Source organism: Bos grunniens, chromosome 20 (assembly GCF_055505025.1).
Source record: "Bos grunniens cultivar Pamir isolate PY7600 chromosome 20, Bosgru_T2T1.0, whole genome shotgun sequence".
Lineage (NCBI taxonomy): Eukaryota > Metazoa > Chordata > Mammalia > Artiodactyla > Bovidae > Bos > Bos grunniens.
In genome coordinates this window covers 55941885-55960857 of record NC_141184.1, presented here as the reverse complement: position 1 = coordinate 55960857, position 18973 = coordinate 55941885, and the positions used below count along the sequence as shown (strand labels likewise).

General features: G+C 37.1%; 1 long non-coding RNA gene across 4 annotated transcripts in view; it reads left to right on the top strand.

Annotated features, from left to right (window-relative positions):
- Positions 1 to 18973, top strand: part of LOC147350433 (uncharacterized) — a 304477-nt gene that overhangs the window by 147800 nt on the left and 137704 nt on the right. For all 4 annotated transcript variants that reach the window (XR_015148852.1, XR_015148851.1, XR_015148850.1 and 1 more), the window contains exon 2: positions 18352 to 18433. This is a non-coding gene — a long non-coding RNA (uncharacterized LOC147350433). The remainder of the gene's footprint in view (positions 1 to 18351; positions 18434 to 18973) is intronic.

Below are 18973 nucleotides of genomic sequence, written 5' to 3'. Positions count from 1 at the left end.
GTGACAGAGCATACACTCCCTGGGAGATTGTCTGTTGACGCCCAATGAAAAGAAAAAGGCACAAAGTACATTCAGCTCTTAAAACTTCTGCTCAGGAGTGACACCTATCACTTCCACTTGCGTTTTATTGACCAAAGAAATTTGTATGGATATAGCTAAGGTCAGGGGGGTGGTTAAGTATTATATTATCATGTGACTGAAAGAGAGAGCCAACTATTGTGAACTACCTTAATGGCAATTAGAGCCTATTTAATATAAAGTTTATCTTCTAAGTAACATGACTTTACCTTTTATATTCTAGTAAATAACAAGTGTCTCATATTCTTAAAAATTAAAAAGAGAAATATTATGCAATGATATGTCAATATTATGAGTCCAATCTAGCATCATATTGTGGGTTCAAGAAAAGCAGCAGGGTAGTTATAATTCAGTTTTGTTCAAATGGGCCTTATGACAGGCCATATGGGTGGCCTTCAATGAAAGCAGATACTTACATGGTTGCAAATACTTTCACACTAGCTCTCAGAGCAATGTGCTTGAGAACTCAATTCAACTACATGGCAAAAAATGTTAAGAAATCAATCATCTGTTAGTGATTTCAAGTAATGAAAAGTTATATGTAAGAAAAAAAGTATAACAAATTGTAATTGACCCTAACACTCTCCTGAAGAAGAAAGTAATGTGCACTTACCAGTGGGCATGGTGGGAAGCATGGCGTGAACAAAAAGAAAATCTTACCTTGAGGTCTGTAAAAGCATTCCCTGCTGTTCTCACCCTGGCACCTCACCTGTCATTAGGCGATCAGGAGATTCCTCTTAGGTAGAGCAGTCAGCCCTGCACAGTCTTGGGATTTAAAAAAGGAAAAACAGCCTCCTACATTTCCCTGACTTGCGTGTCAACTATACCATTTTGCAAAGCATGACAAAACGTGAAGCATATCTGGATTCAGAGGAGTAAAAACTCACTGCAAGTTAGAAATACAGGAATAATGTTTGGGAAGGAGAGAAAAATAAGAAATGTTCTCAGCTCTGCAGGGTAAGCCCTGAAGTCAACTCTGACAAAATAGAGCATGCTCTCTGTTCTCACATCTATAAATCCAAAAGAGTTACAGCAAATGCAGGGCCCTTTCCCTAGACACTCTGGGGCCAAATCATGCTGTAAGACTTCAGGTGTATTTGTGGAGGAGGGAGCAGTGAGTATGGGAAAGGAGTCAAGACAAAGCCAGTTAATAAATGTTTAATCAGTAAGTCAAAGGCAATATATTGTTACCAAGTCCAGGCTTGCTCTGCTCGCCACAAGATAGGCCAATGAATCCAAGAGGAAGTATTGGGAGGAAGAAGGGACTTTATTAGGGAGTAGGCTGACCATGAAGATGGCAAGCTAGTGCCTCAACATAACCATCGTGTTGGGGACTGGAGGTCAGACTCTTTTATGGATCAAAGATGAAGGGAGGTGAGGAAGTGAAGGCAAAAGACTATTCAGTCCTCGTAATTGTCCCCTAGAATGGCAAGCCTCCGGCAGCAAAATGTGGCAGTTTCACATCCTTACTGTCCTTCACAGGTGGGAGGCTCAGGTTATATCCCTGAGGCAGGCTATTATGTATGCCTACAATAACCAAAGCAGCAAGATGAGGGTTAAAGTCACAGAAGCAGATCCAGTATAAAATGAAAACTAACCCTTCCCCGTTACAATATGGACATTTGTATACACTTCTCTGTGTGATTAAATTATAGCAAATCAATCCCCGTGCAGCCACCCTCTGCATGTGTTCTGCTTTCTGTTGTAATGTCTGAATCCACATTTGTCTGTTTAATCCAACCAGGTTTCTAAGGAGCACAATCAGCATAGTGATCTCTACCTGAGAAGGCTCAGAGGGGATCATACAGAGGATGCTGTTTTTACTGAGTTTAAAACATATCCAGTCTGTTGCAGCATATTGAAAATGGCTAAAGAACATTTTCCAAGAGCTAAAATTCTGAGCAGTGAATGAAGAAATAGGAGGAATAATTCACAAATTCTTTGAAATAGTCTTGGTTTTTACAAAACAAAATGAAAGCATTATAAACTTCCAAAGTCTTTAGATTTCTAAACTGGAATTTCAGTAGCAAACAGCATAGTTATAACCCAAGCTACAAGATAACATTGAAAAAACACATTCAGAATGTTAATTGAATTCAAGTTTGAAGGTTGATTTCTCCTGTACTAGTTAAAATTTCTATTGATCCTTACCACATGCCTATGAGGCTATGACTTTTGCAGCAGACCAACTAAGAACTGAATAGTTAAAGGCAATTGAGCTGAAGTCAGAGAGCCAGATTACAATGCAATCTCAGCAAGGACCCACAGCCCAATTTACGCTCCGGGGTTTTTTTTTCCATTAAGCTAAACTTTAATTCTCTCTGATGCCTAATTCCAGGTATTAATGTTGCTCCTTTTTCAATTCTCTCTATGAAGTTCATGCAGGGAGTAAGGTCATTCACATTGATAGGGATGAATAAGTGGAGAGAGCACGGCTCACCATGATCTGACTTGATTTATTTTGTTGATCATAGTTTTTATTTCAAAGGACATTGAACTAATGTCATGTCAACCAATATATTTTATGAGAACAAATCTCTGATTTCATGATAACCTCAAGGTATGGAAATCTAAAGAGAAGAATAATAAAATGATCTTTGAGTTTGCCAATGATTCTGTCATTTGACAAATATCCTCTCAGTGCCTGCTTGCTGCAAGCACACACTATTCTGAGGAGCAGGGGAACAAAAATACAACCTTCAGGCACAGAAGACATGATGATCCTTGGCTCTCCTGTAACAGGTAATAATTTATTCATTCCACAAATATTCACTGAGTACCATATAAAAGGCAATCAGGTAAACATGATCTGGGAAACCATACCTATGGGATAAAGCAATTGATTAGAAGACATTTCCTTTAACATCGCTCCAGCCTTATCAGCTAATATATTCCTCAGAAAATTTCAACAAATTTGATATAGTGCTCAAATTATAGCATGCTTTCTTAAACAGCTTCATAAACATACTTTACGCAAAATTAGCCAGTCAAAAAAGACTATAAATGTAGTAAGTGATTCCATTCATATGAAGTTCAAAACCAGGCAAAACTATTCTATGGAGATACAGATCCAAAAAGTGGTTACCTCTCATGAGAAGTCTACTCACTAGAAAGCGTGAGGCATCTTTCTAGGTCATGGAAAAATTATCTTTTTTTTTTTTAATCTAAATGGTGGATAGATATGTGTGCTGTGCTCAATTGCTTAGCTATGTCTGACTCTTTGTGACCCCATGGATTGTAGCCTACCAAGCTCTTCTGTCCATGGGATTTTACAGGCAAGAATACTGGAATTGTTGCAGGAAAGTGGACTCCTTCCAGGGCCCAAAACTGGGCTCTTGTCTAATACTTGGAAATGAATTGTCTGAGGAGACGCATGCTGACAAACCAAGAGATTTTATTGGAAAGGGCACCCAGTTGGAGAGAAGTAGGGTAAGGGAACCCAGGAGAACAGCTCAGCTGCATGGCTCACAGTCTTAGATTTTATGGTGATGGGATTAGTTTCCGGGTGGTCTTTGGCCAATCATTCTAATTCAGAATCTTTCCTGGTGGTGCACGCATCGCTAAGCCAAGATGGATGCTAGCGAGAGGGATTCTGGGAAGTGGATGGACACGTGGTGTCTCCTTTCGACCTTTCCTGAACTCTTTCGGTTGTTGGTGGTTATTAGTTCCATATTCCTTACCAGGATCTCCTGTCATAAAACAATTCATGCAAATGGTTACTGTGGTGCCTGGCCAGGGTGGGCGGTTTCAATCAGTGTGCTTCCCCTAATGGAATGGGTTGCCATTTCTTCCTCCAGGGCATTGCCCCCACACAAGGATTAAACCTGTGTCTCCTGAATTGGCAGGGGGATTCTCTACCACTGAGTCACCTGGGAAGCCCCCAGATAGGTGTATGCACATGGCAAAATAAACCTAGTTATTCCATTAGGATTTGTGCATTTTACTATATGTAATATACTTCAGTAAAAACAAAAAGCAAGAGTCTTGATTCTCATAGCCAGTATCCACCAAGATAAGCTATTCAGGGTTACTAAAGAGATTATACTGAGACTTTATACAGTTTAAAATATGTCTTTAAGAACAACTGAACTCTTCATTCTATTCCATTGGTCTATGTGTCTGTTTTCATGCCAGTATCATCCTGTTTTGATTACTATAACTTTTGTAATATATCTCAAAATCAGGAATTTTGATGCCACTAGCTTTGCTCTTTTTCTCGGTTTGAAGTTATTTGTGGTCTTTATGAATTTTAGAATTGTTTCATTTACTTATTTTATTGAAGTATAATAGAATTATAGTAGTTTCAGGTATATGGCATAGTGATTTGATATTTCTATACATTAGAAAGTAATGGTCACAGTAAGTCTAGGTACCATCTATCACCACATAAAGTTATTACTGACTATATTCCCTTGTGGCTCAGATGGTAACAAATCTGCCTGTAATGCAGGAGACCCAGGTTCAATCCCTGGGTTGGGAAGATCCCCGGGAGAAGGGAATGGCAACCCACTGTAGTATTCTTTCCTGGAGAGTTCCATAGACAGAGGAACCTGGCGGTCTACAGTCTATGGGGTCACAAAGAGTCAGACACGACTGAGTGACTAACACAACAACCACACATTCCCTGGGCTGCATTCCATTCAGGTGACTGTTTTATTACTGGCAGTTTGTACCTCTTATCTCCCTCACCTATTTCACTCATTTCCCCATCTCTCCTCCAACTCCCTCTCCCCCACTGCCAGCCACCTCTTCGTTCTCTGCATCTATGAATCTGTTTCTAGCTTTGCTATTTTTTTTTTTTATTCTACCTATGTGATATATCATAGAGTATTTAGCTTTCTCTAATCATCAGTCCTGGGTGTTCATTGGAAGGACTAATGCTGAAGCTGAAACTCCAAAACTTTGACCAACTCATGCAAAGAGTTGACTCATTGGAAAAGACTGATGCTGGGAGAGATTGTGGGCAGGAGGAGAAGGGGACAACAGAGGATGAGATGGCTGGATGGCATCACTGACTGGATGGATGTGAGTTTGGAACTCTGGGAGTTGGTGATGGACAGGGAGGCCTGGCGTGCTGCGATTCACGGGGTCACAAAGAGTCGGACACGACTGAACGACTGAACTGAACTGAACTGAATCATCATTTCACTTATAATACCCTCTAGGTCAATCCATGTTGTCATAAATGGCAAGAATTCATTCTTTTTATGGCTTAGTAATATTCTATTATGTGTGTATACACACACACATGTATATGTATGTGTGTGTATTTTACATTTTCTTTATCCATTCATCTAATGATGAACACAGGTTTTTCCGTAACTTGGCTGTTGTAAACAATGCTGTAATGAACATAGGGCTGCATATATCTTTTTCAATTAGTGCTTTTGTTTTCTTCAGAAAATTATCCAGTAGTGGAATTGCTAGTTTATGTTTAATTTTTGAAAGCCTCTCCATGCTGTATTCATAGTGACTGTACCAATTTATATTCCCACAAACAGTGTATAGTGTTTTTTTTCATTGCCAACATTTGTTGTTTAGAAAAATAATAAAAAAAGATCAACAAAACTATGAGCTGAGTTTCCAAAAGATAAAACTGACAAAACTTTAGCTAAACTAAGGAAAAGAGAGAGATGACTCAGAAGTAAAATAAGATTGATTTTAAGTGATACTACAACAAAAAAGAATTATACATCTATGAAAATTATACACCAATAAATTGGATAACCTAGAAGAAATCACTAAATTCTACAAATACACAACCTACTAAGAAGTAATAATGAAAAATAGAAAATCTGAGAAGAACAATAATTGAGTCAGCAATCAAAAATCCAAGAAAGAAAAGCCCATTTCATAGGTCAATTTTACCAAAAATTTAAAAATAGTTAATACTGATCCTTCTCAAAAAAAAGACAAGTGAAGTTGCTCAGTCATATCCAACTCTTTGTGATCCCATGGACTGTAGCCTACCACACTCCTCTGTCCATGGGATTTTCCAGGCAAGTGTACTGGAGCAGGTTGCCATTTCCTTCTCCTGAGGATCTTCCTGACCCAGGGATCAAACCCAGCTCTCCTGCATTGTAGGCAGATGTTTTACCATCTGAGCCACCAGGGAAGTCCTTCTCAAACTCTTACAAAATTGAAGACAGGATACTGCCAAACTAATTTTATTAGATCATCATTGACTTCATGTGAAAACCAGACAAATTTGCAAGAAAAGAAAATCTTAGGACAATAAATTCTTGGTGAAAATAAATGCAAAATTTCTCAACAAATAGTAGCAAACTGAATTCAAGAGGCACATTAAGAGAATCATACACCATTACCAAGTAGATTTTTTTTCCTGTGAATGCAAAGATTATTTGCCATATGCGGGGAGTGAGCTCCGCCCCTGGCAAAGGTCATGAGGAAGGAGACTTGGCATACGCAAGAAAAGAATAAAGATGTCCAAATTAAAGAAGAAGAAAATTATCTCTATTTGCAGACAACATTAAAAAAATCAGTTGATTTCTCACACATACACAAAAAACTGTTTCCACCAATACAGTTTTAGTAAAGTTCCAAGATACAAAATCAACATATAAAAATCAGTTGTATTTCTATACACTAACAACAAAATATCTGAAAGAAATCAAGAAAATTATCCATTTACAATACCATCAAAAACGATAAAATACTTAGGAATAACTTTAACCAATTAGAGGAAAGATCTGTACACTGAAAATTATAAAATATTACTGAAAGAAATTTAATAAGACAAATAAGTGTAAAGGTATTCCATGATCCTGAATTGGAAGAATTGTTAAAAGGTCCAAAAATGTCCAAAAAGCCCTCTCATAATTTCAAGGACATTTTTTACAAAAATAAAAATAAATTCTAAAACTTGCATGGAAAAACAAGAAATTGTGACTGCCCAGAGCAATCCTGAGCAACAGTAGCACAGTTGGAGGCACCATACTTTCTGATTTCCAAACATGTTGCAAAGCTGTAATAATCAAAACTGTATTGTACTGGCACAGAAACAGACATAATAGACCAATAAACAGAATAGAAAAGCTAGAAATACACCCATGCGTATACAGAAAAACTAATCTTCAACAAAGACACAAAGAATCACCTTGAATAAGCAATGAGAAAAGGACTGTCTTTTCAGGAAATGGTACTACAAAACCTGGATAGTAGAGGAATGGAATTGGACCCTTATTTTACACCACCCACAAAAACCAACTGAAAGTGGATAAACATAACACCCGAAACCATAAACTCCTAGGAGAAAATATAAAGTGAAAGCTGCTTGACATTGGTCTTGGCAATTCTTTTTTTTTTTTTTTTGGTATGACTCTAAAAGCACAGACAACAAAAGAAAAAATAAGTATAACAAAATCAGACTAAAAAGCTTTGCACAGCAAAAGAAATATTTATAGAATGTAATATTGACCTATAGAATAGGAAAAATATCCATAAACTGTGTACCTAATAAAACGTTAATATTCAGAATGGTGGCACAGTGTTAAAAGAATCTGCTTGCTAATGCAGGACACACATGAGACGTGGGTTTAAGCCCTGGGTCGGGAAGATCCCCTGGAGTAGGAAAATGCAACCCACACCAGTATTCTTGCCTGGGAAATCCCATGGACAGAGGGTCATGAGCTGGAATCAAGATTGCCAGGAGAAATATCAATAACCTCAGATATGCAGATGACACCACCATTATGGCAGAAAGTGAATAGGAACTAAAGAGCCTCTTGATGAAAGTGAAAGAGGAGAGTGAAAAAACTGGCTTAAAACTCAACATTCAGAAAATTAAGATCATGGCATCTGTTTCCATGACTTCATAGCAAATAGATGGGGAAATCTGTTTTTTCAATTCCTTTGGAAACACTGAAAGAGCTCAGTGTGAAAAAAAATTTTTTGTGAGCTCTGATACATAGAGCTTGAAACAGTGAGAGACTTTATTTTGGGGGGCTCCAAAATCACTGCAGATGGTGACTGCAACCATAAAATTAAAAGATACTTGCTCCTTGGAAGAAAAGCTATGACAACTTAGATAGCATATTAAATAGCAAGAGATATTACTTTGCCAACAAAGGTCCATCTAGTCAAATCTGTGGTTTTTCCAGTAGTCATGTATGGATGTGAGAGTTGGACTATAAAGAAAGCTGAGTGCTGAAGAATTGATGCTTTTGTACTATGGTATTGGAGAAGACTCTTGAGAGTCCCTTGGACTACAAGGAGATCAAACCAGTCAATCTGAAAGGAAATCAGTCCTGAATATTCATTGGAAGGACTGATGCTGAAGCTTAAACCCCAATACTTTGGCCACCTGATGTGAAGAACTGACACCTTGGAAAAGACCCTGATGCTGGGAAATATTGAAGGCAGGAGGAGAAGGGGATGACAAAGGATGAGATGGTTGGATGGCATCATCAACTTGATGGACATGAGTTTGAGCAAGCTTGGGGAGTTGGTGATGGTCAGGGAAGCCTGGTGTGCTGCAGTCCATTGAGGTACAAAGAGTTGGACACTACTGAGCAACTGAACTGGTCAAAGAGTACAATTTTTCAGTTATAAGATTACAGATGACTAATTGTTTCATGCCCAGTACTAACTGTTGCTTCTTGTCCTGCATACAAGTTTCTCAGGAGACAGGTATGGTGGTCTGGTGTTCTCATCCATTTCAGAATTTTCCAGTTTTTTGTGATCCATACATTCAAAGGCTTTGGCATAATCAAAAAAGCAGAAGTAGATGTTTTTTCCTGGAATTCTCTTGCTTTTTCTGGATCCAACGATTGTTGGCAATTTGATCTCTGGTTCCTCTGCCTTTTCCAAATCCAGCTTGTACATCTGGAATTTCTTGGTTCATGCACTGCTGAAGCCTAGCTTGAAGGATTTTTAGCATAATCTTGCTAACATATGAAATGAGTGCAATTGTATGGTGGTTTGAACATTCTTTGGCATTGCCTTTCTTTGGAATTAGAATGAAAATTGACCTTTTCCAGGTGAGAAATGAACTATTATCTTATTGAGGAACCTCTGCATGTTACGAATCTGACTGTTTTTTGTTGTTGTTGTTTTTTACTGCTTTTGAGACTCTCTATTTTTGGCTTTCTAATTAAAATGTGTCTCATTGTGAATCATTTTATGTTGGTTCTTCTCGGAATTCATTGTACTTTTGGATGTGTAGATCCACTTCTTTTATCACATCTGGGAAGTTTTCAGCCCTTATTTATTCAAGTATTCTTTCTGACCCTTTCTCTCATCTCCTTCTAAGACTCCCATTTTGCATATGTTCGTAAGTTTCATGTTGTCTCGCAGTTTTCTAAGGCTCTGTTCCTTTTTATTCAATCCTTTTACTTCTCCTCAGATTAAATAATTAAAGTTAACTTATCTTTTATTTTTTGGATTTTTTTCTACTGCCTGCTCAACCTACTATTGAAAACCTGTAGCTAAATTTTTTATTTTAGTTACTGTACTTTTTCAGTAACTCCAGAATTACTTTCTGGTTCTTTTTTGTAGTTTCTATATTTTTGCTGATATTCTCTATCTATTGAAAATTTTTTTTCTGTCTTCCTTTAGTTCTTTCAAAAATTTTTAACACAGTTCATTTAAAGTATTTCTCTGGTAAATCAAACATCTGTTATTCCTTAGGGACAATTGCTGTTAATTTATCTTGTGAATGGACCTACTTTCTTGTTTCTCTATGTGATTTGCTTTGTAATTTTTATGAAAAATTGGAAATTTTTAATATTATAATGTGGTAAGTCTGATAGCCAGATTTTTTTCCTTTTCCTTTGGCTTTTTTTGTATGTGTTATAGTTGTTTGTTTATTTAGTGACTTTTTTTAAAGTGTTTTTTGTTTTGTTTTGTTTTGTTTTAACCCTAGGGGAAGGAGGAAGGCAGGCAGGAAGGCTGGCTTGCTTGGTCTTTGCAGAATGGTTTTCTGCTGGGGACTCTCTTACCATTTAGCCAAGTTATTTATAAATGTGATGTAGCACTCATTTTCTCTCTTTGCTGAGTCTAGAAATCAGCCAGAGATAAAAGCTTGAGGTCTTCTTAGGTCTTTTCTGAGAATGTATCCTGCTCTGGAAATTCATTTGAGTTTCTAAATCCCCCCATGCAAGTGGATACTTTTCATTGACGTAATACCCCCAAATCTCCCCAGCTTTCTTTTCCAGGATTTCAGCATGCCTATGGTTTGCCTCAAAAGACCAAAACAAACAAACATATTCTCAGAGAATAACGTTTGCTCTGCCTTCTAAGCAACCTGGGACCGAGGTTTTTACCCTCAGAATGGAGGCTGATGTCTCTCGGGCCACTGCCTCACCAGTGAGGGGAAGGACAAGCGTGACTAAAAATAATACAAAGGTTTCCAATGTTTTTTAAGTTACCCTTTTCTTGATTCAGCTTTTGTTGATTGCTATAAACCTTTATTTTTCATAGTTTGGATAAAGTTCTTTCTGTTTTTGTTCCATTACTTAGAGTTTCTGTGGAGTTAAGAACACTTGGAACTACCTAATCTGCTATTTTCACTAATATTATTCTTTCAATTCAAAAATTTTTCATCCACGTAGTTATTTAATTATTTGTTGTTTAATATTTGAGTTAGAGTTGTTTCCTGCTGTCTAGTAATTTTGAGTTATCTATTCATATTTAAAAGTGGGAAAATAAGCTTATTGGAAACACTGTGCATATAGGTAGGGCTTGCTATACACAGACTTCAACATTACAGTTTTATCTATTTGGATCATTAAATTAGGGACTTTCTGATGTATCTTTAGTTATTTCATCTTTGGTTGATCTGTTCTCAAGAATATTTTCCAGTCATCTCTGTGGGTAGGCTTGGTTATTGTCATTTTGAGAGACATGTAAAAGAAAAGTGTGGAAGTATTTCAGCATTCAGTAAGTAAATGTTTACCATATCTTCTTGTACCTGGAATGATCTTCTCATTATAGAACCCTCTCTGTTTTCTCTGTGGGGATTTGAGTGCTTTACTTATCTAGCTTCTGGCAGTCATTAGTCAGGCCTCCAGATGTTAGCCCATCTTTACCCTCAGTTTTAGAAGTATGAGGTGAATCATTTGGAAGTTCCCTACTGCTAGCTAAAGACTCAGATTTCTGATGTCTGCTGTCAGTTACTAGCATCCATCTGCTTTCCCCCTATAAGTTTTGCTGGGGTTCCTTTTCTCATCTTATCTGTTCTTATGGACTTATTTCCTTGAAATTCTGTCTTATAATTACTATTATTTTAATGGAATTTCTTGGTGCAGAAGAGGTGGATGTGTTTTTAAATCACCAACTTCATTTTGAAATCTGTTTGAGGGATTTCTCATTAACCCCCTTTTCTCCATTGAATTTAAGCTATGAAAATTTAAAGATAATTCTTAAGATAAATGGTGGAAGTAAATATGACCAAATACTCAGAGGAATTTGTCTTATTAATAGTCTTGCTAGATATATTGAATATCATTGTGCAATTTAAGTTTAAATAGTGTTTTACTTCATTAATAATCTTTTTATTAATGTAATTTATTAGAGATTAAAGATTAGATCAGGTCTTAAGTACAGAAGGTATTCGACTTAGCCTTTAAAGACACCCAAAGGGAAGGATAATGTCAGACATCTCATTGAATGGACATTCTCCAACCACATTTTGTCAAATGACTCCATTTTTACTTCCTATCATATTGATAATGGACTGAATCTTTAGTTTTCTTTCATTCACTAATCCATTGTTTTATATAAATCTATCAAGTTAGCTTATAGGAAAAAAATTAAAGGTAATGAACTATTTGACTGCTAGGCTTTATCATTACTGAACTCTATAAAATTACATGAAGTCCTCTTCTATTGTATGGTCAAAATTGCAAGGTTATTTTCTTTCATCATTACTCTTATAGTAATTTTTTAAAATCCTTTTAAAGATAGGCAGTTTATTCATGACTTCCTCTAAGAAACTATTTTTCCTTCTTAAACTTCAGTTTCTTTAAATAAATGTATTTGAAAGATCAAAATTTGGATGACTCACTAAATCAAAAAGTAATTGATTGCTGAAGTTGTTACTCTTGGTGACAAGTAAATCAATGGAAATAAATGTGTGGTATCAAAATGAACAAAAAGTAAAACATCAAAAGAAAAAAAAAAGAAAAACCAAGATCAAAGGAATATATGGGCTATACAAATGTTGTAAATCAATGAATATCCCAACCTTAACCAGAAACTATGCTTACATTAAAACGAGTTACACCGTAAGGAAGTAGAGGAAGAATGATTTAAAAGGGTGATTGTTTGTGTCTCATAGTGAACCAGAGAAATATTAGGAACTTAGGGAAGACTTTTCAATGTCAATTCTTAGAATTTCTTAGAAATAATCTCAGTGATGCCCCCTCTGTGCTCAATTCAGGACTCAGCTTTTTAAGTCTTCCATCTGCCCAAGATCTTCTTCAGTCATGATGCTATAGTTTGCTTTCTGTTTCCTTAGTCTTCAGTTTTGTTTTGATGAAAATGATAACTAAGATCTTAAAAATAAATGTATTTTAAGAGCCAGGCCCTTCAAGATGGAAAAGTTGAAGTCTGAGAGTGGAGACCTGATAAGAGGTGATTTTCTGCTCTTGATCCAATTTCAAGTCTGAATTGCAAAGCTGATATGATGAGCTTAAGAACCATTCAGGTTAGCATCAATATCTAAGTGATAAAATATTGAGAGGAGGTAGAAAGAGAGAGGTTTAGATATGAAAACCCTGGCAGTGATAAATTCTGAATCACAACCATTTGAAGGAAATGCCAGAATCAGGTTTTCTGGAAGTTCCATCTAAGCTAATAAAGGGTCAGCTAGCACCTCAGAAGGAATCAGCTTCTTCATTTTACTTCCTTATTGAAAGTCAGGAGTTTGACGTTCAGTCACTAAGTCCTGTTCGACTCTTTGTGAACTCATAAACTGCAGCTTGTCAGGCTTCCCTATCTCTCAGAGTTTGCTCAGACTCAATGTTCATTGAGTCAGTGATGCCATCCAACCATCTTATCCTCTGTTGCCCACTTCTCCTCTTGCCCTAGATCTTTCCCAGAATCAGGGTCTTTAGCACATAAGAAATCAGGCCGTCATTTTCATATACCAGCAAAGAGTTCTCATAATTGAGCCAAGAGAGTTTTGACACACAAGATTTATTGCTTCTGACTCTCCTTATTTTCTGTATAGTATTAATCTCCACTGTTTTTATTTTAAAAACTTTCCAGTTCAGATATAACTAAAACACAATTAAAATTTATCTTTCATATTATGATCAGGATGTTGACAGGATACATCAGGAATAGCTTTAACTCTATGTGTACCTCTGTACAGAGCTCTGAATGCAAGTGCATATGCTTAGGATATAGTCCAGGGGCTGAGCACTTAGGCTCAAAAGTCAGACAGCTGTGGCTTAATTTGCATTTCATAATACTTATTAAGGGGCTTCCCTTGTAGCATAATGGTAAAGAATCCACTTGTCAATGCAGGAGACATGAGTTCAATCCTGGGTCTGGAAGATCCCCTGGAAAAGGAAATGGAAACCCACTCCAGTCTTCCTGCCTGGGAAATCCCAAGGACAGAGGAGCCTGATGGGCTATAGTCCATGGAGTCGCAAAAGAGTCGGACATGACTTAGTGACTCAGTTCAGTTCAGTTCAGTTCAGTCGCTCCAACAACAAAAACACTTACTCAACGTGTGAGCTTACCAGAGCTAATTTTCTCCATATTACAAATTCCCAATTTGTCAAATGAGTCTAAAAACACTTCAAAAATTGTAGTGAGGTAGTAAAGTAGAAAATGACATTTTCCTGGTTAATACATGTGAACATTTTTTCAACATGATATACCACAAATGTCCTGGTATTGCTAAGCTCTTCCTGGCATTATTGATACAGTAATATTACTACTATTATATATATTACTTATTTTGCTATTGTTACTATTTTATGATAAAATGAATAGGATAGGGCTGCCTCACTAAGAATTCACATTAAAAAAAAATCCACTCCAAGCATGGAGTTAAACAGAGGTCTCCTGAACGTATATTGAAAGAGGAAACTGTAATTACTCACATAGTGAGTGAGTTATGGTCACTCAGTCATGTCCAACTCTTCACGACCCCATGAACTGTAGCCTGTCAGGCTCCTCTGTCCATGGAACTGTCCAGGCAAGAAGAGTGGAGTGGGTTGCCATTTCCTTCTCCAAGTACTCACATAAATGCCTACACATTCTCTTTACTCATCTATCATGCCAAAGTCCTTATGAATCCATAAAAGTTTCTCGTCTCTCACTCCTTGTCCGAAAACATTCAGTACAACTTAGCTACTATTTTCTTGTTTTATTTTTCCGTCTCGCTAACTGCTTCATCAATACCTTGTTAAGGATTTTCACATATTTATGAAATAATTGCTCATTTTCCTTTCTTTAATGTCCTTATCAATGTTTAACACAAAGCTTATGCTGTCTCCATAAAATAAGTTGTTGATTATTTATACTTTATTATCTTGAAGAGTTTGTTTTAAACTGATTTCTTGCTGTAATGGAGAAGGCAATGGCACCCCACTCCAGTACTCTTGCCTGGAAAATTCCATGGATGGAGGAGCCTGGTAGGCTGCAGTCCATGGGGTTACGAAGGGTCAGACACGACTGAACGACTTCACTTTCACTTTTCACTTTCATGCATTGGAGAAGGAAATGGCAACCCACTCCAGTGTTCTTGCCTGGAGAATCCCAGGGACGGGGGAACCTGGTGGGTTAGAGTCGGACACGACTGAAGTGACATAACAGCAGCAGCAGCAGCTTGCTGTAATACTTTTCAATGGAAAACTTCTGGGCTATTCTTCTTATGTAGAAGGTCTTTTATTAAATATTCAATATTTTAAAATAACAATAATTTTCATTTAATTCAGCACTGTCTTTCTTGTTGGGTTGTGTGTATGTTTGCAGGAACTTATCCATTTTATCAAAATTTTAAAGTTTTGTCATAAAGTTATTAATTATCTTTCTTGGTCTTTTAATGTTGGCATTTTCTGTAGTAATGTACTTTTTTTCATCTTTTGTATGTGTGATTAATGAGCCTCTTTTATGGGTTGTGTAGCTTGTTGCTTTTTTAATCCATTACAAGCTCAATATCTTGCTGAGATTAGTTAGTTGATTTACATTTAATTGCATAAAATATATTTTAGAAAGATTAGAAGGGCAGGATTTTGTACTAGAATTCTAAAGAATAAAGACATATTTTAGGCATAATGTAATTCCTTTTGGAGAAAGTAAAATACATTAATTAAGATGGGTTAATTCTACTAGAATGTAACAGAGGAAATCTAAAAGAAAAATATTGGAAAAGATGTATCTATTATTTTCCTTCAAGCATTTCTTTTACAAATTACAGCACAAAGAAAAACTAAGCTCCATGGCTATCAGGAATGACATTCCTCCTCACTTTAAAATACTTTTTCTTTGTTTTCACGGATTTTCAGCATGGTCTTCAAGGTAGCTTTTGCTTTTGAAACACTGGAAGTCCAATTATTTTAAACTAAGATGCCTTACTTATTGAAAACAGTAGTATCTTGTTTGGGTTAGGACAACAGAGCTTTAATGCATGGTCCTGTTAATTCATGAATCCCAGACTCTTCCCACAGTCAAAAGCTTAGCTATAAACTTCAGAAATCCACTCATTAATCACCTTGTATTACCATTTTTTTCACCTTCTTCCTCACTCTACTCCACAATAGACACAACAGATACATACACAGCCACATGATGGCTTTTCCCCCAATATCTGAACGCAAGCATTCTTTGATACTCATAGGAAGGATCTGTGGCTACAATTGACACTTTTCTTGTTGCTTTGTCACATTAAAAACTTACACTTGAGCTTCTTGGCTCTTTTCAGTGTTTTAGTGGCATCATGGAAGTTAATAAGCCCATCTTTTTTCAAATGGAGGATAATTGCTTTCCCATGTTGTTGTGTTAGTTCCTGCTGTACAATAATGTGAATCGGCTATAAGTATACATATATCCCTTCCCTCTTGATCCTCCCTCCCACCTCCCCATCCCAACTGCCTGCTGCTGCTGCTGCTAAGTCGCTTCAGTCGTGTCCGACTCTTAGCGACCCCATGGACTGGAGCCTCCCAGGCTCCTCCGTCCGTGGGATTTTCCAGGCAAGAGTACTGGAGTGGGGTGCCATTGCCTTCTCTGTCCAAACTGCCTAGGTCATCACAAAGCACTGAGCTGAGTTCTCTGGGCTATGTTGTATGTTCCCACTAGTTATCTATGTTATACATAGCCGTGTGTACATGTCAACGATACTCTCTAAATTTGTCTCACTCTCTCCTTCCCCTGCTATGTCCACAGTCCATTCTCTATGTCTGCCTCTGTTCCTGCCCTGCAAATAGGTTGAGCAGTATCATTTTTCTAGATTCCATGTATTTGTGTTAATATACAATGTTTGTTTTTCTCTTTCTTAACAAGCCCATTTATAGAAAACCATCAATACTCCTGATATTTGCTCTTAAATACCAAATTATTATTTTATGATAGATTTCTCATGTCCCTGAAAATTCAAAGTAGAGCCCTAAGTAAACTTACTAGTAGCTCTAGACAATCTTCCAGAATGTAAAGTAATTCTACCTTATGTAATAAAATATCACTTATCCTAAAGCTATATATTTTTCATTACATTTCGCATGATTTTTTCCTTTGATGTTCTTCTTGTTATGAGTATGACAATTCACTGACCATAATATTTGGAGGTGAGAACTTTATATTGTTAAAGCTTTTCTTTGAAATGTGTAACCAAACTCTTTCTTTTCTTTTTAGAACCAAAATGCTAGCGGGGCTTTTCATAACCTGTTAGCATTGTTCACCTTTAGAACTATTATATCATTCCCATTCAGTCTATAGGCAGTGTTTCATGCTTTATAATAAGATATATTAAATCGTCTGTCTGGAATTTATAAGAGAAACAGCATGAGCTTTGCTTGTCTCTTTTTCTCTATAAGAAGCAACAGCATTTCAGCATCTCTAATTTTTGCCTAAAATACATAACAGAAATGAAAATCCATTATGTAATTCTGCCACAATGCTGCTAAGTCGCTTCAGTCGTGTCTGACTCTGTGCGACCCCATAGACAGCAGCCCACCAGGCTCCCCCGTCCCTGGGATTCTCCAGGCAAGAACACTGGAGTGGGTTGCCATTTCCTTCTCCAATGCATGAAAGTGAAACGTGAAAGTGAAGTCACTCAGTCGTGTCCGACTCTTCGAGACACCATGGACTGCAGCCTACCAGGCTCCTCCGTCCATGGGATTTTCCAGTCAAGAGGACTGGAGTGGGTTGCCATGCTTCAACATTAAATATATTTTAATATATAGCATGTATTATTTTAGACTTTGAACAAATTTAATTTAAAAATGATTTTGAATTTCTACTCTAAGATAACATTTAGCTACAATGTGATTGTTCTTTTGAATAAGAACAAAACTGGTCATCTGTGCTCTGATCTATTTATATTTGAAAATTCCCAAGACAGGTAAAACTTAATGGACTTTTATTTTATGTCCACTAAAAGCATATTCTCATTGAAGTACCTCTCATTCCCTTATGTTGTTGTTCTTTAATTGCTAAGTCATGTCCAACTCTTTTTCGATCTATGGACTGTAGCCCACCAGACTCCACTGTCCATAAAATTTCCCAGGCAAGAAGACTGGGGTGGGTTGCCATTTCCTCCTCTAGGGGATCTTCCTGACCCTGGGCTTGAAGCCATGTCTCCTGTACTACAGGCTGATTCTTTACCAGTGAGCCAGCTGGGAAGCCCCAATCCTTTATAGCCTTCTTCTTTTTTTTTTTTTTTTTACTGCTCTTCACTATGCTCAGTCAAGGCTTAGCCAGGGATCTATTATTGTTAACCTTGAACTTAATCAAAGAAAGACTGGAATCTTTACAAGGGAAGGATTTTGACAAGAGGAAACTGGAGACTTGGAGTAGTATCCCCACCACCAAAAGTGAGAACTGAACCTCTTGGTGGAGTCCTAGGAGGAGGAGTGAAGTCATTATTACTGATCAGTTTTCCAATAGTCATTGCTCCCAAATTTTCCCTTGCTACAGAACTATGATGGTTTTAGAAATAAAATGTGTTTAACCATAGAAGAGTCATGATTTAGTTTGCTCAATTTAAGCTAATCTCATTTTAATGCCTACATTTCTCAATTTTATTTGTAGAAAAAGTTCTGAATAACAATTACTCATACAGACACTTTTTTTTTTCCCCAGTGGCTTCCCAGCCTGCATTGCGGTGTTCCCAGCAGTCTTGACTCTCTGATCCTGGCTTTGTAATCACTGGATCACGCCTCAGGTGAGTCTTCCTAAACTCCCAAGGTGACTAGCGTTGTCTTACATCCCCAGTTTCTTAATGGTGGCCACATCACAGACTTGGTGTGTAAATTGAGCTAAGTAGTTCTAGAAATCATACATGGCCCAGGTTAGAACTCACGGCTTTAGTCTTTGCAATGACTTTGTAAATATTTAATTCTTGTAGCAAATTCTCTTCTGCTTAAAATACCTAGAGAGGCTTGTGTTTCCTAGAGTGAACTCAGCTGAAACAGTTATTCACTTTTTTGCATGTATGGTTGACCTTGTGACATAGTAACTGACAAGGTTGTTGGAACTTTATTGGATCCTTCTGGTAAAGTTTGTTTTATGATTAAAGATATAAGGGTAAAAAGTCGTTGGGCTGTCCTGCTCTTTCCTGTCCTTTTCCTTTTCCTTCTCCTCCTCCTTTGATCTTTGTTATGATTTTCTGTGTTACCACAGCTATCTTGCAACCATGTGGTTACTACCTGAATGAGGACCAAAGGCTCTTATGTTAAGGATAATAGAGAAGGATGGGAAAAGC